Below are 21,321 nucleotides of genomic sequence, written 5' to 3'. Positions count from 1 at the left end.
TACAAGAAGCCTAAAAGGAGAAGCAGTCTTTCCAGGGTCCAGGTTCCTTAGCCCAGACCCTGCTGGGAGGAAGAGGAAGTTCTAGGAGATCTGGCTGCCAGGGTCCCCAACAACTTAGGCCAAGGTAAATGGAGATGCCTTGTACTGAAAACTTGGAAGGGAAGTGTGCTAACAGACCAGGTGCTGAATTGCAGAAAAGTTAAATATGGATTGGGAGCATCAAAGGCTGCAATAAGAGCAACAAGGGTAAAAACCAATTTCCAAACAGAGCCCCAGGCAATGATTTGGAGAGAAAAACCAATATATGTGGTATCACACAATAACTGTAGCAACGCCTTCCACTTACCTCTCCCTTTCCTTCCAGGAGGCCTAAGAAGTCCACAACTGTTATTTCAATTCTTCCTTCTCAACACCTGTAACCTATGGAGGGTGGCTCTGGGCTTTGTTGTGATCCTCAGGGAAAAGAGAAGCACCCAGAGGTCAACACAGAAATCCCAGAGCAGCAAAGTGTCTATCAAAGCCAACCATCTGATACACAAAAGCCAATGCAGTGGAAATCAATTCAGCTAAGAACTGAGTCACATAAAACTGTCAGACAAATTTCACAACTGGCTTTTGGACAAAAGGCCACTACCATTTTACCTCCAGGGCAGCAGATAAAGGAATAAACAAGGAGTTCCAAAAGGGTGGAGTAGTCTAGCAGAAGATAGCTTTAAAAAAGTGGAAAAAGTGCAGTCTCAGGGAAGAGTTAGGGAGAAAATGCCAGAGGAAACTATGCAAATTAGAGGGACCTGGTGAACCTATGTGGAAGGTGTAGATACCCACAACTCAGGACTCCAGCGGCCGAGAGCCTACGGACCAGCACTGGAAAGTAAGGTGAGACCAGACCACAGCAGCCCATGCCACTGGCACTAGAGCTGCCGAAGAGCCTACAGGGAAGCTAGGTTGGAGCCCCATTGTGAATAGTGTATCTGACAAACTAGAGGAGACAAAAAAAAAAGGAGGGATACATTTAGTCCTCTAACAAGCTGATAGAGTAGGCACCATTTTGGACATACATAACAGCTATGCCAAGATTTGTGTGCTGGGACTGTGAAAAAAAAATAGGCTGTGTGAGAGGACTCACAGTGTGGCTGGGACTTTGGGCACTCACAGTGGGAAACGCCATATGCTTAGGGCTTCCTGGTTACCTGGTGAGGGACATTTCTGGGGAATCTGATATTACACTGAGGACTGCACAGATCTTTTGTGTGGTCCTTGGAGCAGAACAGACAAATATCATACCCACTGGGGCTAGTGCCCAGGTACTGGTCTCCTTTGAGGAGAGGAGCTCAGCTGAGCCAAATAAACTTCCCTTCTGTTTCAAAAAAAAAAAAAAAAAAAAAAAAAGAGAGAAAGATTTACCACACCAAACGTGGGTATGTAACCTTAGACATGACCTTCACCCTGGAGAACTGAACAACATTACTGGCCACACCTACTATCCATCTCTATAAATTCACTGAAAACAGATACTCCAGTTATCTACAAAGCCATGGCATGAAGAAAAAATCCACTAAAACAAAAGAACAAAGAAGACACCAATGAGTATCCACACAAATGCCAAACAACAAACACACCAATTCAAGAAACAAGAATAAAGAAGACAACATGATGCCCCCAAAAGAACACAACACTTCAATACCAGACTCTGAAGATGATGAGATGGAAGAAATACAAGAAATGGAATTCAAACAATCATCATAATATTACATAGAAGTAATTAGAAACAAATGTACAAACTACTGAAATCCAGACAGGACATGAAAGAAAATTTCTCCAATGAAATTTAGGTCTTAAAGAGAAATCAAAATGAAATGAAAAATTCAATAGAACAAATAAAAAATGCAGCAGAACATCTTAACAGAATTGGTGAAGCAGAAGAAAATATCAGACTTAGAAGACAAAGCACAGGAAATTACACATCAAAACAATAAAAAAAAGAAGAGGAAATGAGAAAACTAAGAAACATTGTTGGGAATCTACAGGAAACTATCAAATGACCCAACATATGAGTTCTAGGAGTTCCTGAAGGCATGGAAAGAGAGAAAGGATTAGAAGGCTATTTAGTGAAATACTAACAGAAAAATTCCCTAATTTGGAAAAAAAGAAAGGGACATCCAAGTACAGGAAGCACATAGAACTCCTAATAGACTTCACCAGAGAGAAGATCTTTACCACAACATATTGTAATCAAACGCTCCACAGTAAAACATAAATAAAAGATTGTAAAATGTGCATTAGAGAAATGCTGGAATAGCTTCAGAAGATCTCCAATTAGATTCACAGAGGACTTCTAATCAGAAACCTTATATGCTAGGAGAGAATAGTGAGATATATTCCAAGTCTTAAGAGAAAAAAACTTTCAATGCAGAATACTATACTCTGCAAAGCTCTCATTTATGAATGAAGGTGAAACAAAGACCTTCCATGGGAAAAAGAAACTGAAAGAACTTGTCACCACCCACCCAGCCTTACAAAAGATGCTTAAGTATATGCTGCAAAAAAAAAAAAAAAAAAAAAAAAAAAAAAAAAAAAAAACACAGAAACATGGTCATCACTATAAATGGCAGGGCCAGATCCTTACTTATCACAGTCACCTTGAACGTAAATGGCCTCAACTGTCCAGATAAAAGATACAGATCAGCCTAACAGATTACAAAACCAAACCCATATATTTGGTGACTACAAGAAACACATCTCACCGACAAAGATGCATGCAGTCTGAAAGTAAAAGGATGGAAAAAGATATCCCATGCCAACATAAACCAAAAAAGAGCTGCTATAGCCATAGTAATATCAGACAAAAAAGACTTTACTACAAAAAATATTAAAAGAGACAAAGAAGGGTACTATTTAATGATTAAGGGATCTATTCAACAGGAAGATGTAACCATTATACACATATACGCATCTAATTACAGGTCACCTGGCTATTTAAAAGAAATGTTAAGGGATCCAAAGGGAGACATAGACTCCAAAACAATAGTAAAGAGGGACTTCAATAACCACTTTCAGCAATGGACAGATCAACGGACAGAAAATCAGCAAGGAAACAGCAGATTTAATCAACACTATGGTCCAATTGAACCTAACAGATATCTACAGAGCTTTTCATCCTACAGTTGCAGAGTACACATCCTTCTCAGAAGTACATGGAACTTTCTCTAGGACACACCACATGCCAAGCCATATAGCAAGTCTCAGCAAATTTTAAAAAATCAGAATCATACCAAGCATCTTCACGACCACATTGGAATGAAGCTGGAAGTCAACAACTCAGGAATCTCTAGAACATATGAAAAACATGGAGAATGAACAACATGCTCCTGAATGAACAGTGGGTCACAGAAGGAATCAAAAAAATTTCTGAAAACAAATGAAAATGACAACACAACATATCAAAACTTATGGGATGCAGCAAAAGCAGTGTTAAGAGCAAAGTTTATAACAACAGGTGCCTACATCAAGAAATTGGAAAAGCATCAAATAAATAAGCTATCAATTCATCTCAAGAATCTAGAAAAACAAAGGCAAACCAAACCCAAAACTAGTAGGAGAAAAGAAATAATTAAAATTAGAAAATAAATCAACAAAACTGAATCAAAACAAAACATTACAAAATATCAGCAAAACAAAGAGCTGGTTTTTTTGAAAAAAGAACCAAAATTGACATACCCATTGACCCAACTAACCAAAAAAGGGGAGAGAAAAACCAAATCAATAAAATTACAGATGAAAAAAGAAATGTAACAACAGACCACATAAATAAAAAAAAAATCATCAGAAATAACTACAAAGAGCTATATGTCAACAAATCGGGAAACCTAGAAGAAATGGATAGATTCCTGGACACATACAACCTACCTAAACTGAACCATGAAGACAGAAAACCTAAACAGACCCATAACTGAGAGAGAAATTGAATCACTAATAAAGACCCTCAAAGAGAAGCCCAGGGCCGGGTGGCTTCACTGCTGAATTCTACCAGACATTTAAAGAAGAACTAACTCCAATTCTTCTCAAGTTACTCGAAACAATTAAAAGAGATGGAATCCTCCCAAGTTCTTTCTATGAAGCCAGCATCACCTTAATTCCTAAACCTGAAAAAGATGCAACAAAGAAAGAGAATTACAAACCAATTTCCCTGATGAACACAAACGCAAAAATCCTCAATAAAATTCTAGCAAATCGAATCCAACAACACTTCAGAAAGATCATTCACCCAGGCCAAGTGGGATTTATCCCTGGTATGCAGGGATGGTTCAACATTCACAAATCAATCAATATGACACATCACATTAATAAACTGCAGAACAAAAATGATATAATTATCTCAATAGATGCAGAGAAAGCATTTGCTAAAATGCAACACCATTTCATGATGAAAACGCTAAGCAAATTGAGTATAGAAGGAACATTCTTCAACACAATCAAGGCAATTTATGACAAACCCATGGCCAGCATCACATTGAACAGGGAAAAGTTGGAAGCATTCATACTGAGATCCACTATAAGAAAAGGATGCCCACTATCACCACTGCTATTCAATATAGTCCTGGAAGTTTTAGCCAGAGACATTAGGAAAAAAAAAATCAAAAGGATACAAATTGGGAAAGAGAAAGTCAAACTATCCCTATTTGCAGATGATATGATTCTATACATAGAGGATCCAAAGGACTCCACCAAGAGCCTATTCTATTCTATAGAAGAGTTTGGTAAAATAGCAGGATATAAAGTCAATACACAAAAATCAACAGCCTTTGTACAGACAGACAATGCCAATGGTGAGACTGAGCTTCTAAGCTCAGTCCCATTCACAATAGCTACAAAAAAAATCAAATACCTTGGAATAAACTTAACCAAAAATCTCTATAATGAGAATTACAAAACATTAAAGAAAGAAATAGAAGAAGATACAAACTGGAAAAATCTTCCATGTTCATGGAATGGAAAAAGCACTATTATCAAAATGTCCATTCTTCTGAGCAATTTGCAGATTCAATGCAATACCAATAAAAATACCAAGAACATTCTTCTCAGATCTAGAAAAATGATGCTGAAATACATAAGGAGGCACAGGAGACCTTGAATAGCTAAAGCAATGTTACACAATAAAAATACAGCTGGAGCCAACACAATACCAGATTTCAAGACATACTACAAAGCAGTTTAAATCAAAACAGCCTGGTACTGGTACAAAAATAAATGAATAGACCAATGGAACAGAATATAAATCCCAGAAATCAAGCCAAACATCTACAACCAACTTATATTTGACCAAGGAGCTAAAACCAATTCCTGGAGCAAGGACAGTCTCTTCAACAAATGGTGCTGGGCAAACTGGATTTTCACATGCAGAAGTATGAAGAATCCTACCTTACCCCTTACTCAAAAATCCACTCAACATGGATTACAGATCTAAATCTATGACCCAACACCATCAAATTATTAGAGAAAATTCAGGAAACCCTTTAAGATTCTGGCACAGGCGAAGAGTTCTTGCAAAAGACCCCAGAGGCACAGGCAGTCAAAGCCAAAATTAACAACTGGGATTAAATTAAATTGAGAAGTTTCTGTACTGCAAAAGAAGCACTCAGCAAAGTGAAGAGGTAACCCACAGATTGGGAGAAATTATTTGCAAACTCTGCAACTAGTCAAGGATTAATAATCAGTGAGTGATATCCTAAAAAGGCACATAGAGAAGGAGGCCACATGAAGACGGAGGCAGAAACCATGTGATGCACCTACAAGGCAAAGAACACTGGAGACTGCAGGCAGTAGCTACAAGAGGCAAGATTCTTCCCATAGCGATCGCGGAGTATGGCCCTGCTGCCCCCTCATTTTTAGACTTGCAGTCTCCAGAACTTTGTAAGAAAATTGTCATTATGTAATAAGCCATTCAGTCTGGTTTTTGTGTTGTAGCAGCCTTAGGAAATGAACACAGCCTCTCAAACCACATGTGAACCACAATTTACTGGTAGTACCTTCCTGGAGAGTTGTGTTGAGAAGGGTTCTGAGGCTTCACAGAATATGGGGATTGATTCACATCAGCTCACTCACAGAGAGAAGAGAATAGCAGCAAGAGCACCTTGGTTTTGCTATCCCTAAGTGACATCATCTTAATATATCTTGATATAATGTCTTATATCCTATATAATATATATTATATTATCTGTAATATATCTTGATAATATCTTTAATATATCTTGATAATATATGGTTCAGAAATTTAAATCCACATGTTCTGCCAGGAGTAAAAGCACTGGGAACAGAGAAGTAGGGGTAGGGGGCTCATATCTTCCCCCACCGAAAGCTCCAGCTCCTCCCAGAGAGGATCAGTGTCCTCTCTCTGGACACAGCCTGTAACCCCGTCCTGCTCATAAGGTTGTTTGCAGCAGAACTGATCAGAAATCAAACTGACAAAGACCTGAAACAGTTTCCCAAGCACTACTATGTGAAAATTACGACCAGAACTGGACTTCATTACAGCAGTGTGGTTGATAAATAAAACATTCTGAGTGCTGTGGAAGCCACGGGACGGAGGCCTCACTGAGAAGGAAGCAGAGGAGCCAATTTCCTGGGGTTGTTTAGGGACCCAGATCAGACCAGTCTGCCTTACATAAGTACATCCCGCCATCTCTGCCTTTTCTCTGGCAAACTCTTCTGACACCTGATTTGACAGCACCTGAGAGCCCAAACAAGCATCTAAGTGATAAGGCTTTCTTCATACACAGAGTTGGAGTGGAGTGCTCCCTTCACCCAGAGAAACCTAGTCTTTCTTTTGAGGGGGGCAATAGGGAGGAGAAAGAGAGGGAGAAGGAGAGAGAAACAGAGAGAGAGAGAGAATGAGCTCCCATCTACTCCCCACATGTCCAGAGTGACCAGGACTAGGCCAGGTTAAAGCTGGTACCTAGGAACCCAATCCAAGTTTCACAAACTGTGGAGGAACTCACCTATCTGAGCCATCATCACTGCCTCCAAGGGTCTACATTAGCAGGAAGCTGGTTCCAGAGTCGGATATCAAACCTAGGTACTCTATATGGGCACAGGCATCCTACGCTGCATCCTAGCTACTGAGCTCAACATCACCCACTGAAGCCTAGATTTTGAAATTTTGAAACTTGGTCTTCCTTTACCCTGTGACTCAGTCAAATGAACGCTCCATTTACCCATGTGCCTTTAACCACATTACTAAAGAAGGTACAGGAAAAAATATGAGTTTATGTAGAGAAAAATCCAGAGTCAACTGAAAAAACTGTTAGAGCTGCTAAGTGGATTCTGTAAAGCTTTTAGATACAAAATCAATGTATACCCTGCTGCTGTTTCAATGTGATTGGCCCCTAAACTTACAGATGTTAAAACTCCAGAGTCATTATGTTAACGGTAATAAAAGGGGCAAAACTTAATCCAGCTGTGGTGTTTAGAAGGCGGGGCCTCCGTAGGAAGACCTCAGGTCACTGGGGCAGAGCGCTTAATGGATCCTCCTCAAAAGAGGTTTGCACAAAACCCTGAGCGTGGTCCCACTACTCTCTCTGCTTCCTGGCTCACCACACACTCCTGTCTCCACATGTACTCTGTCACTGCCACGGGCTGCCCTCAACAGGTGCCAAACAAAGGGTCTGCCGGTTCGTGGACTTCAACTTCCAAAATCGTACACTACATTAAAACTTTCCTCTTCAAAAAACTAGTTGCTGTGGGTATTTTATTATAGTAATGAGAAACTAACATATACCCCAAAAAACAAGTGTACTGAAAATCAGAAAATAATCCCATTCACATGAACTCTATCAATAAAACTGTTCACCCAGAGAATCCTAAACTTTTTTTTTTCATTTTCTTTCCTTTTTAAACTTTATCTTTGTATTGGGAACATTCAAAAATCTTCTCTACTAGCTATTTTTAAAAATACAATTAATTATTGATAACCACGGTTATCCTACTGTGCTACAGTACCTTGTGGCTTTTTTTTTTTTTTTTTTTTTTGAGAGACAGGCAAACAGAAAACAAAGTTCCCAATGGTCAGGGTTGGACTGGGATGAAATCAGGAGCCCAAAATACAATCCAAGTCTCTCATGTGGGTGGCAGGGACCCCGTCACGTGAACCATTAACTCTGCCTCCCAGGGTCCACATTGGTGGGAAGCTGGAATCAGGAATTGGAGCCAGGAATGGAACCCAGGCACCTTGATGTGAGATGCAAGTCTCCTAACTGCTAGGACCAAGGCCCCCTCCTGCCTCACCGCTTTTTAACACGCTCTTCCCTCTACCTGGGACTCTGCACCTTGTCCTCAGGCTTCGCCCATTTAGTCAGCCCCAATTCCTGCAGGTTTTAGTTCACAAATTATTTATCCAGCAAAGCCGGCTCTCCCCACCCTTCCCCTTCCCCTCCCCGTCCCCTACCATATAACCCCTCCCCCTCTCCCACTGCACACAGTCTGGAGAAGTTTCTCTTATTATCCGCCTTCACAGGCCTGCATCTCGTTCCTTCAGTGCAATTACTACAGCTTCTATTTTTTCAATGGCATGATTATGTGTGCAATATCTGTCTCTCCCTCCGCTCTACAAGCACTGCCAGAAGGGGACCACCACCTCTCTCTGTCTCCCCATGCCCCCAGCATTAGCACAAAGTTTGGGCACCTAGCAGCACTCAGCAACAACCTGGTGAGTGTAAAAATGGAATGACTGAATTGACTCTGATTCATCAAGGCCTTTCTCCCACTGCATGCAGCACAGAGCCTTCCACTGGATGCCACTCACACTGCTTGCAAAGGCTGCATTCTGCAAACCTTCTCCTTTGGTTCTCTGCATCTGTCGGGCAGCCCCGCTGCATCTACTGAGCCCACCGCCTTGGCCTTCCCCTCTCCCCATCCATTTTTGCTTCCCTGTGGCCCTCTCTATACAGGGTTAGCATTTTGCAAACAGCATACACACTCATCTTAATTCTGCAACCCGAATTCTGCAGCCGAATTGTGTCACATGAGGTTTTGGTCACCTCTCCCAAGCACGCGTGCCTTCTCCAGCAGTCACAGAGGGAGAAAGGAAGGCAATCCGATGTATCCCCCAGGGGAGCATTCCAGGCTCAACAGCAGGCCAGTGGAGAGGGAAGTCCATGGTGCTCCTTACTGGGATCAAGTCCTACTACTCAAGCAAAAGCCTGTATATTAAGAGACTCTGCTTCTAAGAGATTATCTCACTGACGACCAAACAGCATCCAGGGAAAAAGTTGCTAAACTAAGAGAACAACGACCTGCACTTGGCTGGCGATTCGCTGTGTGGCTTGGCCAAATTACTTTCTCTGGACCTTGCATTTCTTCTGTGCAAGATGAGGTTGATTTTTTTCAAGATTTATTTATTTTACTTGAAAGTCACAGTTACACAGAGAGAGGAGAGGCAGAGAGAGAGAGAGAGAGGCAGAGAGAGAGAGAGAGAGAGAGAGGTCTTCCATCTGCTGGTTCACTTCCCAGATGGCCACAACAGCCAGAGCTGTGCCGATCCAAAGCCAGGAAGCAGGAGCTTCCTCCAGGTCTCCCACATGGGTGCAGGGGCCCAAGGACCTGGGCCATCTTCTACTGCTTTTCCAGGACATAGCAGAGAGCTGGATTTTAAGTGGAGCAGCCGGGTCTCGAACTGGCACCCATATGGGATGCAAGCACTGCAGGTGGCAGCTTTACCCGATACACCACAGTGTTGGCCCCAAAATGGGGTTGATTTTAATGACATTTAAATCCCCAGATGACACACTACACAAATCTGCAGAATACTGCAGGTTTCTAAACTACATCCCATGTTGCCATTTCATCTCTGATCATTTTATGAGTCTTTCAGGAGATATTTTTTGAGCTTCTACTCAGACATATCCAGGGCTGGTGTTACAGAGATAACAAAGATAAACACAATATATTTCTGGCCTAGGAGAAGCAGATACTAAATAAACAAATAATTAATAACTGTAATTAATGATAGAAAAAGCATACAATCTCCTGAGAACCAGGTTCCATCAGATTGTGGGAGGTGAGGGATTGCTATCTTGAGAAAGTGACATTTAAGAAATAGTTTTTCAAGATAAGAGTTGGAGAACTCAGAGGGCTTCCATAGCCTTGGAAACTCATGACTGAAGCATAGGGAGATTACTGATGCCATAGACAGGAGTGTCAATTGGTAAAGTCAACAACAGGAGTCACTGTGCACTTACTCCTCATGTAGGATCTCTGTCCTTAATGTGCTGTGCATTGAGATTTAATGCTATAACGAGTACTCAAACAATATATTTCACTTTGTGTTTCTATGGGGGTGCAAACTGTTGAAATCTTTACTTAATGCATACTAAACTGATCTTCTGTAAAAAAAAAAAAAAGAAAGAAATTATCAATTCCCAACTTGACTCTCACTGGGATAAACATGACAATAGGTCTGATCTGATTTCATCATCATTTAAAAAAAATCATCTATTATTTTCCACTTTATGTTTCTGTGTGGGAGCAAACTGTTGAAATCCTTACTTAATGTATACTAAGCTGATCTTCTGTATATTAAGATAATCGAAAATGAATCTTGATGTGAATGGAAGGGAAGAGGGGGTGGGAAAGGGGAGGGTTGTGGGTAGGAGGGACGGTATTGGGGGGAAGCCATTGTAATCCATAAGTCGTACTTTGGAAATTTATATTCATTAAATAAAAGTTAAAAAAAAAAAGAAATAGTTTTTACTGTGTGTGAAGCCAAAGAGTCCCCAAGTTACCTTATTTAGCTGCACAATACCTGAGAGGTTAGAAGGGAAACTCATTGCTCCCAGTTCAATGTGCCAGGAAAACAACCCTGTTCCCCAGTACGTACGACCAACTCTGCCTCAAGCCCCAGCCCCAGCCCCTGCCACACCACCCTTCTCAGTACAGGGGCCCCTTTCACTGTGTGCATCTCATTTAACGTTCATGTATGGGTATCCCTCACCTGAGCACACCCTGAGAGCTAAGGTCATTTTGTGCATTACAGTATTGCCAGCACAGAGCATGGTATGCAAATATCAGATACTAGAATGTGATGTGCTATATGAACGAATCCCCACAGATGAGCAACTTGAGGTCAAGAAACCAGGGAATGTTGTCCCCAAGGCCTAAGTTAGCATATATCAAAGACAGGTCTCAAGGCCAGGTGTACCGAGGAGAGCAAGTGGACAAGGACAGGTAAACCAGTCGGGACTCAGGGCTCCCTAGCCACCCTCCAACCCCCTCAGAGCAGGGTCTCTTCATCCACTCTGTATTTTGACTCTCTGCATAAGAAGTCATTGAACAGCAAAGGTTATGTTGTTGACAAAAAAATAAATAAATAATTAAACCATTTCTGCACACCCCAAACTAGTTTCCCCACCGAATCCATCACCCTCCAACCTGTGGCTATCCAAGTCAGGTTGTACGAGTGTGGTCTCCACAAAGGGAGGCCCAGGCCCTTCTTTGCAAAGCTAGTTCTCATCAGTGGACACTCAGCAGGGCCACGGACTTGAACTGGGGGCCTGAGCTGCAAGCAGAAGAGATTGTGGTTGAACTGACCTTGTGGTTGAATTGAGCTTAACTGAAAAGCCAGGACTCTGGTGCCACCTCTCCTAGGCAGTGTAAGTTATAAACCCAACATGAGCTGCTTCGTTAAAAACACACACACACACACACACACACACACACACAAGCTGTATCAGTGGGCAACATTATCTGAGGACCAGTGGCAGTACTGGAACTCAGCACAAGCGAACCAGCCTTTCCCGAGGTGCCTCTGCACGCCCAGTCATATAAGGCTGCCATTGCACCTGGGGAAACCCAGGAAGAGGCAGGTAACCACGGAAGGGACCCAGGTACAAAGCACCTAACACAGTGTCAGTTTCAGAACCCAATATTTAAGGCAAGTGTGGAACTAGGTGGCAAGTCACAGCCTGGACTCTGGATGAGGGTGGAGCGGAGATCAACGAGAATTTCTGCCCCTGGCACAGTACCAGGCTAGTGATTACAGAATTAATAACACAAAGACAGAAGAAAGGAAGCGGATCCTGGCAGTCAACCCAGAAGTTAATTATTATCATAATCTTGGCCATTATTAACTGAGCATTTACTAAGAGCCAGGACTGTACACAGTACTTCACACCCAAAACAACTCTGAGAAAAATGTGTAACAATCCCTCTGTGACGGAGCAAAGTACGGCACAGCAAGGTGAATAATTTGCATGAAGATACCACGCCAGGGGGCAGCAGGGCTGAGATTTGACTTCAACGCTGCCTGAATCACTGGGTTTTTTCTGTCTTATTCTTCCGCCTACTCACCTAACAAGTTACGACTAAAGTAGGGGCGAATCCGTAGGGAGAGGGAAGAAAGCATGATTTTCCTAGGCAATAGAGAAGCACAGGACTAGATATGAAATGGAACAAATAGAGAGACTTATCTCAGTTTCAACAGGTTCATTCTCCCCAGAGAAGCGTCCCAGCTTCTCCTACTAAGCGTTCCCTTGGGACACTAGAAGCACATTCCCTTCCTGGTAGCACTAGATACCATTTGAATCAAAAAAGCAATGGTGAATGGATTTAATTTAAGTGTCTGTCTCTCGTTATGGCACTCAGGTCTGTGCAGGAAGTGCTGTGACTGTCCTACTGCTGTCCCTAGCAGTGTGTGACATGTGCCTTGCACACAGCACGCATCATATATTTTTTTGAATATGCAAGCTAAGCGATTGATTGATTGATAGATAGATAATGGGGGAAGAAAACTATCCTAATGTCATATATTAAGGAATGATACAAGATGAAGACAAATGGAAAAAGACTAAGACATTACTTGAAGACCAAGGAGAAGAACTTCATGGTGATATGGCAGGTAACAAGGAGCCACTGTAAGTTCCTGAACTTCTCTGCATAGCAAAGACTAAGGCAGAATCTAATGTTCTAACTCAGTTATTATCAACATTCAAATCAGGACCAGTGTTCAAGGTGACAAGGAGTTGGTGACGGTGGCAGTGAGAGTGCAGCACAGATAAATCCAGCAAGCATATGGATGCAGGTCCTACCCAGGACATTTCTCATAAGAAATGAGTAAGTGGTAGGGACATAAATCTATGTCAGTGGAAGAAACGGAGGAGATTGGACTATGCCAAGCTCTATAAAGTCGTACGAACTCCCTCAATAAAAGACTGCACTTCACTGACACTCACATGATGTCAAACAAGGCTGGAAAACATATTCCATCATCTTTCATTCCTAAGTCCTCCGCATGATCAGCCAGGAATAAAAAGGAAGATGTTCCCTGGGGTTTTCAGAAGCCTCTGAACCATTTCCCAGTGAATCATTCACTCATCCACATCTCCAAACCTATCATTCAAGATCACTGACTTCAGAACAGGACTTCCCAGGGCAAGGCCTTTATCTGCCCTACCCCTTTCTCTCTATCTATCTCTTTTTTTAAGATTTATTTATTTATTTGAAAGTCAGAGTTACAGAGAGAAGGAGAGGCAGAGAGAGACAGGTCTTCCATCTGCTGGTTCACTCTCTAGTTGGCCACAACGGCCAGAGCTGTGCCGATCTGGAGCTAGGATCAGGGAGCGTCCTCTGGGTCTCAAATGCGGGTGCAGGGGCCCAAGGACATGGGCTATCTTCTACTGCTTTCCAAGGCCATAGCAGAAAGCTGGATCAGAAGTGGAGCAGTCGGGTCTCGAACTGGCGCCCATATGGGATGCAAGCACTGCAGGTGGCAGCTTTACCTGCCATGCCACAGCGCCGGCCCCATCCCCTTCTTCTTTTGAACAGAATTTGTAAGTAGCCCTTTGATCAGCAAGACTTCAAATTAGACTCTTAGTTTATCTGTAGTTCAAATCCCATCTTTGAAACTTACTGCCAGTAAGTCACAGAACAAATTAGCTAATGATATACAAACTTCCATTTAGAGACTTGTGAACCAGAACAAAGATACAAAAACGTGGGTGCTGTTTGAGGAGTGGCAATCATTGGACAAATGTTCACTGACTACATCTATGTATTGGGCATTGTACTGGGTGCTGGAACATGGTGATGAGCAAAACCGAGGAAGACTCAGGTCTAGTCTGGGAAGACAAAAACCATCACACAAGCAAAGGCAAAATTTCAACCGAGAGAGGTTCAGGATAGCCTGAGAGCCAACAAAGGGGGACTGGAACTAGTTGTAAAGATCAGAAGGCTTAACCTGGGACCTGAAGGAGAAGTAGGTACAGTGTAGGTAGAAAATGGAAGGAGAAACACTCGGTGCAGGGAAACTACAAAGTGCCCATGCTGGAAATACAGCGGGTGAGATGTACAGCAAGATGATTAGCAAGTTGCAACAAACATACAAGAGGCAAATGGTAGACAACATTGGCAGAGGAATTAACTTGCTGCTTGGGACACCTGTATACCACACATATCAGAGTACATGTCCTTGGATCAAGTTCTAGCTACCCTGCTTCCAGTCCAGCTTCCTACTAATGTACATCCTGGGAGGTAACAGATAATGGCTCAAGTACTCAGGTGTCCTCCAACACAAACAGAATTCCTGGCTCCTGGCTTCTCTTGGCCCAGCCCTCTCTGTAGTGGGCATCTGGGGAGTGAACCTGTAGATGGGAGATCTCTCTCTCCCTCCCTCCCTCCCTCCCTCTCTCTCTCCCCCTCTCTCCCCTCTCTCCTGCTGTAGACATTGTGGCACAATGTGTTAAGCCACCTCTTGGGATGCTCACATCCCACGCTGGAGTGCCAGTTCAAGCCCCTACTACTCCACTCCCAATCCAGTTCCCTGCTGATGTGCCTGATTAACAGTGGATGATGGCTCAAATACTTGAGTTCCTGCCACCCATGTGGGAGACCAGGATAAAATTCCTGACTCCTGGCTTCAGCCTAGCCCAGCCCTGGCTATTGCAGTCATTTAGAGAGTGAACCAGCAGAAGGATCTCTGTGTCATACTGCCTTCTAAACAAAGGAATATTTTTTAAATATAAAATTAAATTAAAATAAATTTTAAAAAATTTTTCACAGGTGGCATGGAAGAAAATAAGCCTGAGATGCAGCCAGGGACCAGACCATGATGGGCTTTATAGGCCACGTGCACGAGCATGTTTAACCCTAAAATTAAACATAAATCACTGAAGAGCTTTACAGAGGTGGAACTAGAGTAGGCGACAGGATGTGGGAACAGACTAATTGCCTACTTCCCAAAAAAAAAAAAAAACATTCTGGCAGACTTGGCAGAAGCTGAGTAGATGCAGGGTAACCAACGTGGAGGCTGCTGTAGCAATCCAGGCAAGAGATGATGCGGGACTTGACCAGGGTGGTGCTGGGCATAGCAAGCAATGAACAGACTTGATGTTTATTGAACAGGCAGCACTGACCAGATTCCCTGTTGAATCAGAGCAGGGACGCATTTCAGAGATAGCCCCAGGATTTGGGTCTGCAAAACTTGCCAGACAGGGAGCGGGTGGCACTCATAGGGGAAAGAATGCTGAGGGTGATCAGGCTCAGGAGTCAATTACAAATAATGCTTTCGATATATTGAACTTGCAGTACACTGAAAGCATCTAAGAAGAAGCTCTAATTAGGCATTTCCACAGGCTCATCTAAGGCTCAAAATGCACGTTTGGATATTATTCGTGTGTAATGAGTAATTGATCTGAGGGCAAGAAAGAGACTACACAAGAAGTGACAAGTGAAGGCCTATGATTGGTTTTGTAAAACTCAATATTCCCTATTCAACTCTCACGCTTCAACAATGCTTCTCTTTATGGAATCAGCACTGTGGCACAGTAGGTTAATCCTCCATCTGCAGTACCAGCCTCCCATATGGGTGCCAGTTCACGTCTCAGCTCCTCCTCTTCCAATCCCACTTCTGCTTGTGGCCTAGGAAAGCAGTGGAAGATGGCCTAAGTGCTGGGGCCCCTGCATCCAAGTGGGAGACCAGGATGATGTTCCTGGCTCCTGGCTTCCTAATGGTCCAGTTCCAGCCATTGTGGACATTTGGGGAGTGAACCAACAGGTGGAAGACTGACTCTCTCTCTCTCTCTCTCTCTTCCCCCACCCCCCCACCATAACTCTGCTTCCCAAATAAATAAATAAAACCTTAAAAAAACAAGGAAGATTCTCTTTAGAACAGTAAAGGTAGCAATGATCATCAACTTCCCCTTGTTCCACCTTTTTTATATAAATAAGCTGATTTAACTTTTCTTTCTCATAATACAGATGACATGCCCAAACACTCTTATCTCCGCCTTACAGATTCAGAAACTGAGACTCAAAAAGTGTTTTATTTACCCTAGGTCACATGGGCTAGTGAATGGCTGGCTTCAAGACAAGAATATGAAATTTTGAAAACACTGGTCATGGTTTGCTCTCACTTCTTCCATCACAGTTGGACACAGATGAATGAATACTAAGCCTGACAAATGCAAAGGCAGTGAGTTTAACCGTGGAAGGATCCTTGAGGGTAAAGTAAAAGATGTCAGCTGAACTCCAACTAATGGTCCAGCCCACCTGCTCAGCTTCTGAGCTGTCTCTGACCTGTTTCCTCTCTAAATTAGTCTCTGGGTTACTACAGAGAATGGATTAATGGCTTCATCCTTTGCTGACCCATTAAAAGAGACAACTTATACCAAACCCTGTGAGGGCCCTTGTGATACAACCGAACAAACTTCCTTCCAAAGATGGAACACTGCCTTCTCCTTGACATTTTGCCTGTTCCTGAGCCTCTCCCTGGAACGTCGGAACAGTAACATGCTTACACCCTGGGCTCCTTTGAGGATTAAATGAAAGAATCTTTGAGAAATGCATCATAGTCAGCTATGATAATGATGATGAAACCAAACTTATATATGGGAAGTTTTGTCTCTAATGGGTGCCTTTTGATCTCTCAAATCTATGTCAAGCACCAATCCAGATAAGTGAGGAGGAAATAGTTGGGAATAACAGAGAGAAGTTAATGGAATCCATGAAATAAAAGGTTGTTTCTTTTTAAATTGATCTTCATTGACCATAGAAAGAAGGATGAGAAGTTGACCTAATAAGTTATTTCTCCTGCCATAAAAAAATAGAATGATAAATGTGAATAGGGCTTAGCCTTTTTTTAAAAACTAATAAGTGTATCTTGGTGGCCTCAGACATCCCTACTAGCACCATTCTCATTAACTTCTCTTCCACTGAGCCCCGTGCTTGATAATAATTCTAGAAGTGATCATGAAAGTAATGCTGGTAGTTAACATTCTATGGATTAGTCACTATGCATTGGCCACAGTGGGTTAAGTGCTTTGTGTGAATTATTCCACTGAGTACTTCTTGAGCAAAAGGTATTAATCAGAAGAGTCTCTCTCACGAAAGGAGAAGGTGGTGTTGGTGTTAGTGAATCAGAGGAGCAAATACAGTTCACAAGACCATGTGGTGAAAGAAGGGATGTTCTGGTAGAAACTGCAGAATGTCTACAACTTGAAGACTCCAAAGAGAGATGTACAGAGTAGGAGCTGAATCAATCAGTGTTAACCTTTCAATAAACCTACACTGCGCATACTCAAAATTACCACAATCTTGAGTCCCACTATATTTCAAATTCTCTTCCAGTGTTACAAAGAACAACACCCTGGTTAATACATCCACTGAGTGCTTAAAATCTCCCAGGCAGCATGCTTAGTGCATTTATGCAATCATTTCATTTCAACCTCCCAATAACCTGATGAGGTAGGCTTGTATGAGTATTGTGCATCTTAAAGAACCTGGGGCTCATTGACATTTAATAAGTTGGTCAAGGTCACACAATCATAAATGGTAAAGTACAGACTAACATACATGGCTATTTGTGTCTAGCATTCAAGATCTTCACCAGGACACTTTTCGGGTTTCTCATCCAACCTGGCAAGTTCTCTCTCAGGAGGCAATGCTTCCTCTGGAGCCCTGTGCATGGGATGCTTCTTAAGTACTTTCAGAGGTTCCAAGGCAAGTGAATTCTGGGGGTCTATGAGCAGGGACTGTGATTTTGCCTGGACCTTACAGCAATTCATAGCTTTCTTTGGGCACCAAGTGACTCACAGGTGACTTCCCAAGAAATTGAAGGTCTCTTAGGGATTTTTACCCTCGAGAATATAGGAGAAGGAGGAATAAATGGGTGGGAGTGCAGGATGGGAAGAACTACTATGTTCCTAAATTTGTTTATATGAAATGCATGAAGTTTGTATACCTTAAATAAAAGGTTTCTAGGTAAAAAAAAAAAAAATGAAATCTGGACCAAGATCATTTCCCACAGGAAACTAAACAGACTCTATTCACAGGGAAAAAGATGCAGTTTTTATGTGAAGCTATTCACCAAGGGAAACAGTAAGAAACCAGAGGAACTATTCTCAGGACTAGAACCACAGGCCTGGATTCAAGTCTTGTCTCTAGATTTCCCACTCCAGGCCTCAGATTTCTTCTCTGAATAGGAACCAGTTTGGACTGAAAAATTCCCAAGTTGCCTTCCAGTTCTGAGAGTCTGCAACACTGTGATAAAATGCTTCCTTAGGAAGCCTGCAAGCATTTGGAAGATGTAGGAAATGCCTGCTTGGGAAAAAAGCTGAGTTGTCCTCATGTCATTTACCACCACCTTCCCCCTTCACACACAAAAAACACTGACCCTCCCAATTCTTGATTTCAGAAGTTCCTGTATCTTCCTTGACTTCCCTTCCATCCAGGCTTGAGGCCAGCCTCATGGAAGCACACTGTATCTGCTCTCAGAGAGTCATCGGTCTACACAGCTCCCGCCTAACTACTTCCAAAGGGCCAGTGCATAAATTGAGGCACGAGGCCTTATCTGTTTGGCAGGTTGGACGTTATCCAACCTCCCTCCAGACAAGATGTCCGCCTACCCTACCCAGACTCCAATAACCACTAATCTAAATCCAAACTGACTATTTTAACTTGCACATATGAGAAAAACATACAGAATTTGTTTTCCTACATTCAACTTATTTCACTTCACATAGTGATCTCTAGTTAACAGTGATTTTGCCACCAATGTCAGGATTCCACTCTATGACTAAATGATGCCCTATTTCTCTGGCCTTTGGATTCCTAGTATCTTGCTTTTCCCTCCATTTTTCAAATCTATCAAGCCAGCTGCTGCATCATGAGCTGCACTGCTCTCACTATAGTCCCCACTTGCTTGGCCTTCTCTTTCCCACTGGAGCTCAAATCAAATACCATTGGCCCATAAAAGCTACGACCTTTGCTGCACCAAGTTAGTCTCATTCTCAGAACCTTGGTGTTTTATTTCATTGTCCTTATAATACTTTGAAATTATCTTGCTGATTATTTACTTGTTCACAACAGATAATTCCACTAGAATATACACTCTGTGAAAGCTGAGGCTTGGCCAGGTCTGCTCCCAAGGGTATTCTCAGACCCTAACAGATGCCGAGATTGTGGAACACGTGCAGTAGTAGATGAAAGGAGACATGAACGTGAACAGGGTGCAGTTCTAAGTCAAGTCTGTCTAGGTTTCAGAAGAAAGCATATCACCCGTGAGAAGAGTCTCAGTCTTGTGGCCAGCAATCCTCTTCTTGGTTGTGTGCCATGAGGAACATGACCTCACCTGTTTTGTTCCATCCTATGGGATGACTGTGATGAACTGTGAGGCTTAATGAGAAGTGGTGTACCATAGTGGAAACATCCAGAAATAAGAGCAAGCTCTATAACATAGCACAGGTACTACTACTTATTGCATACTCCAGAGGTCCTCCACAAACTGTGACTAAAATATAAATATGATGGACTTTCTAACCTTTAGTTTTTAATAAAAAAATAGTGAGGAAAGATGATGAATGTTAAGGCAATCACAGGAGAAGATATATTACCTTCCATTGTTTCCTGCTCAGATCTGTAGCTATTTCAGAAAGAGAGGCTTGGTTACAAGGTAAATTTCATTTGTTTTGGATAAAGAACAATGTGACATTTTTGACAATGTACTGTAAAATATGCCACATTTTTTAAACAAAGTGAGATATAATAAAAATGAAATATAAGATTTCAAGGAAAAGCTAAGATTAGAAAAGAGCTCATAGTTCTTTTTAGACAGTCTATAACATTTAGAAAAAATCCCTATACCTTGCATACAGGCACAAATTAAATAATGACAAGCATAATTAAATAATTATTCTGTGGTTTATTAACATCTGTCCCCCATGAGACTATAGGTTCCATAGGGACTGTGTCTGTCTTTGACTCCAATGCCTAGAAGAGATTAAGTAACTTTTCAAATGCTTGCTGAATGCATAGAATAATAATCAATTATAATAACATAATGTACAGCATAAGCCTTTCTGATTCTTTACAGAGAGAAACAATGCTTTGTAAAACAGAAAAATTTCCAAACCATTATGAAATTCACTTGAATGCTAGAACAACAGACAACAAACATACAAACACAAAAGTTTTCTGGGACATTGTATACCCTGTTGGTGAAAAGTAAATTAGTATGGCCACTGTGGAAAACAAGATGGAGAGTTCTTTAAAAACTACAACTGGGACTGCCTACAATACAGAGTCCCACTGCTGAGTGTATACCAAAGAAAATGAAAGCTGGGTCAGAGTTACCTGCACCGTCATATTTATTGCAGCACTGTTCACAACAGCCAAGATATGGAATCAACTTAAGTGTCCATCGATACATGAATACAGAAAAAATTATACATATGTGTGTGTGCATAACAGAATATTATTCAGCCATAAAAAAGAATGAAATTCTGTCATCAGCAGCAAAAAAGATGGAATTAGAGGACTTCGTAATAAATAAGCTGGATACCAAAAGACAAAGACCACATGTTCTCCCTTAATCCTGCAAACTAACCAGTCAATCTCATAGACGACGACGGTGGCCACAGAGACTGGGAAGAGACAGAAGGATGGAATAAGTCAGATAAGGGGCAAAAAAGCACAGCTGGATAAGGAATTATTCTCTGTGTTCTATTGCCTAGAAGGGTAACTAGTCTATAACAACCAATGATATTTTCAAAAATAAATAGAACAGGGGCCGGCACTGTTGCCTAGTGGGTAAAGTCATCGCATGCAATGCCCACTTCCAATCCAGCTCCCTGTTAATGGCCTGGGAAAAGCAGCAGAGGGTGGCCCAAGTGCTTGGGTCCCTGCTACCCATGTGAGAGACCTGGAAGAAGTCCAGGCTCCTGGCTTCCGCTTGGCCCAGCACTGGCCATGGAGGCCATCTTGGAAGTGAATCAGAGGATAGAAGATCTCTCTCTGTGTCTCTTCTGTCTCTCTAACTCTGACTTTTAAAAAAATAAATAA

The 21,321-nt window shown here is 42.0% G+C and overlaps 1 long non-coding RNA gene across 19 annotated transcripts in view; it reads right to left on the bottom strand.

Moving 5' to 3' along the window:
* Positions 1–21,321, bottom strand: part of LOC138850198 (uncharacterized) — a 359,276-nt gene that overhangs the window by 145,852 nt on the left and 192,103 nt on the right. The gene's annotated exons all lie outside the window — the stretch shown is intronic.

The sequence above is a fragment of the Oryctolagus cuniculus genome, chromosome 6, assembly GCF_051225735.1.
Source record: "Oryctolagus cuniculus isolate XC-2025 breed Fujian yellow rabbit chromosome 6, ASM5122573v1, whole genome shotgun sequence".
NCBI lineage: Eukaryota > Metazoa > Chordata > Mammalia > Lagomorpha > Leporidae > Oryctolagus > Oryctolagus cuniculus.
The sequence above is the reverse complement of the archived record's forward strand: the minus strand, read 5'-3'. Positions and strand labels throughout refer to the sequence as shown.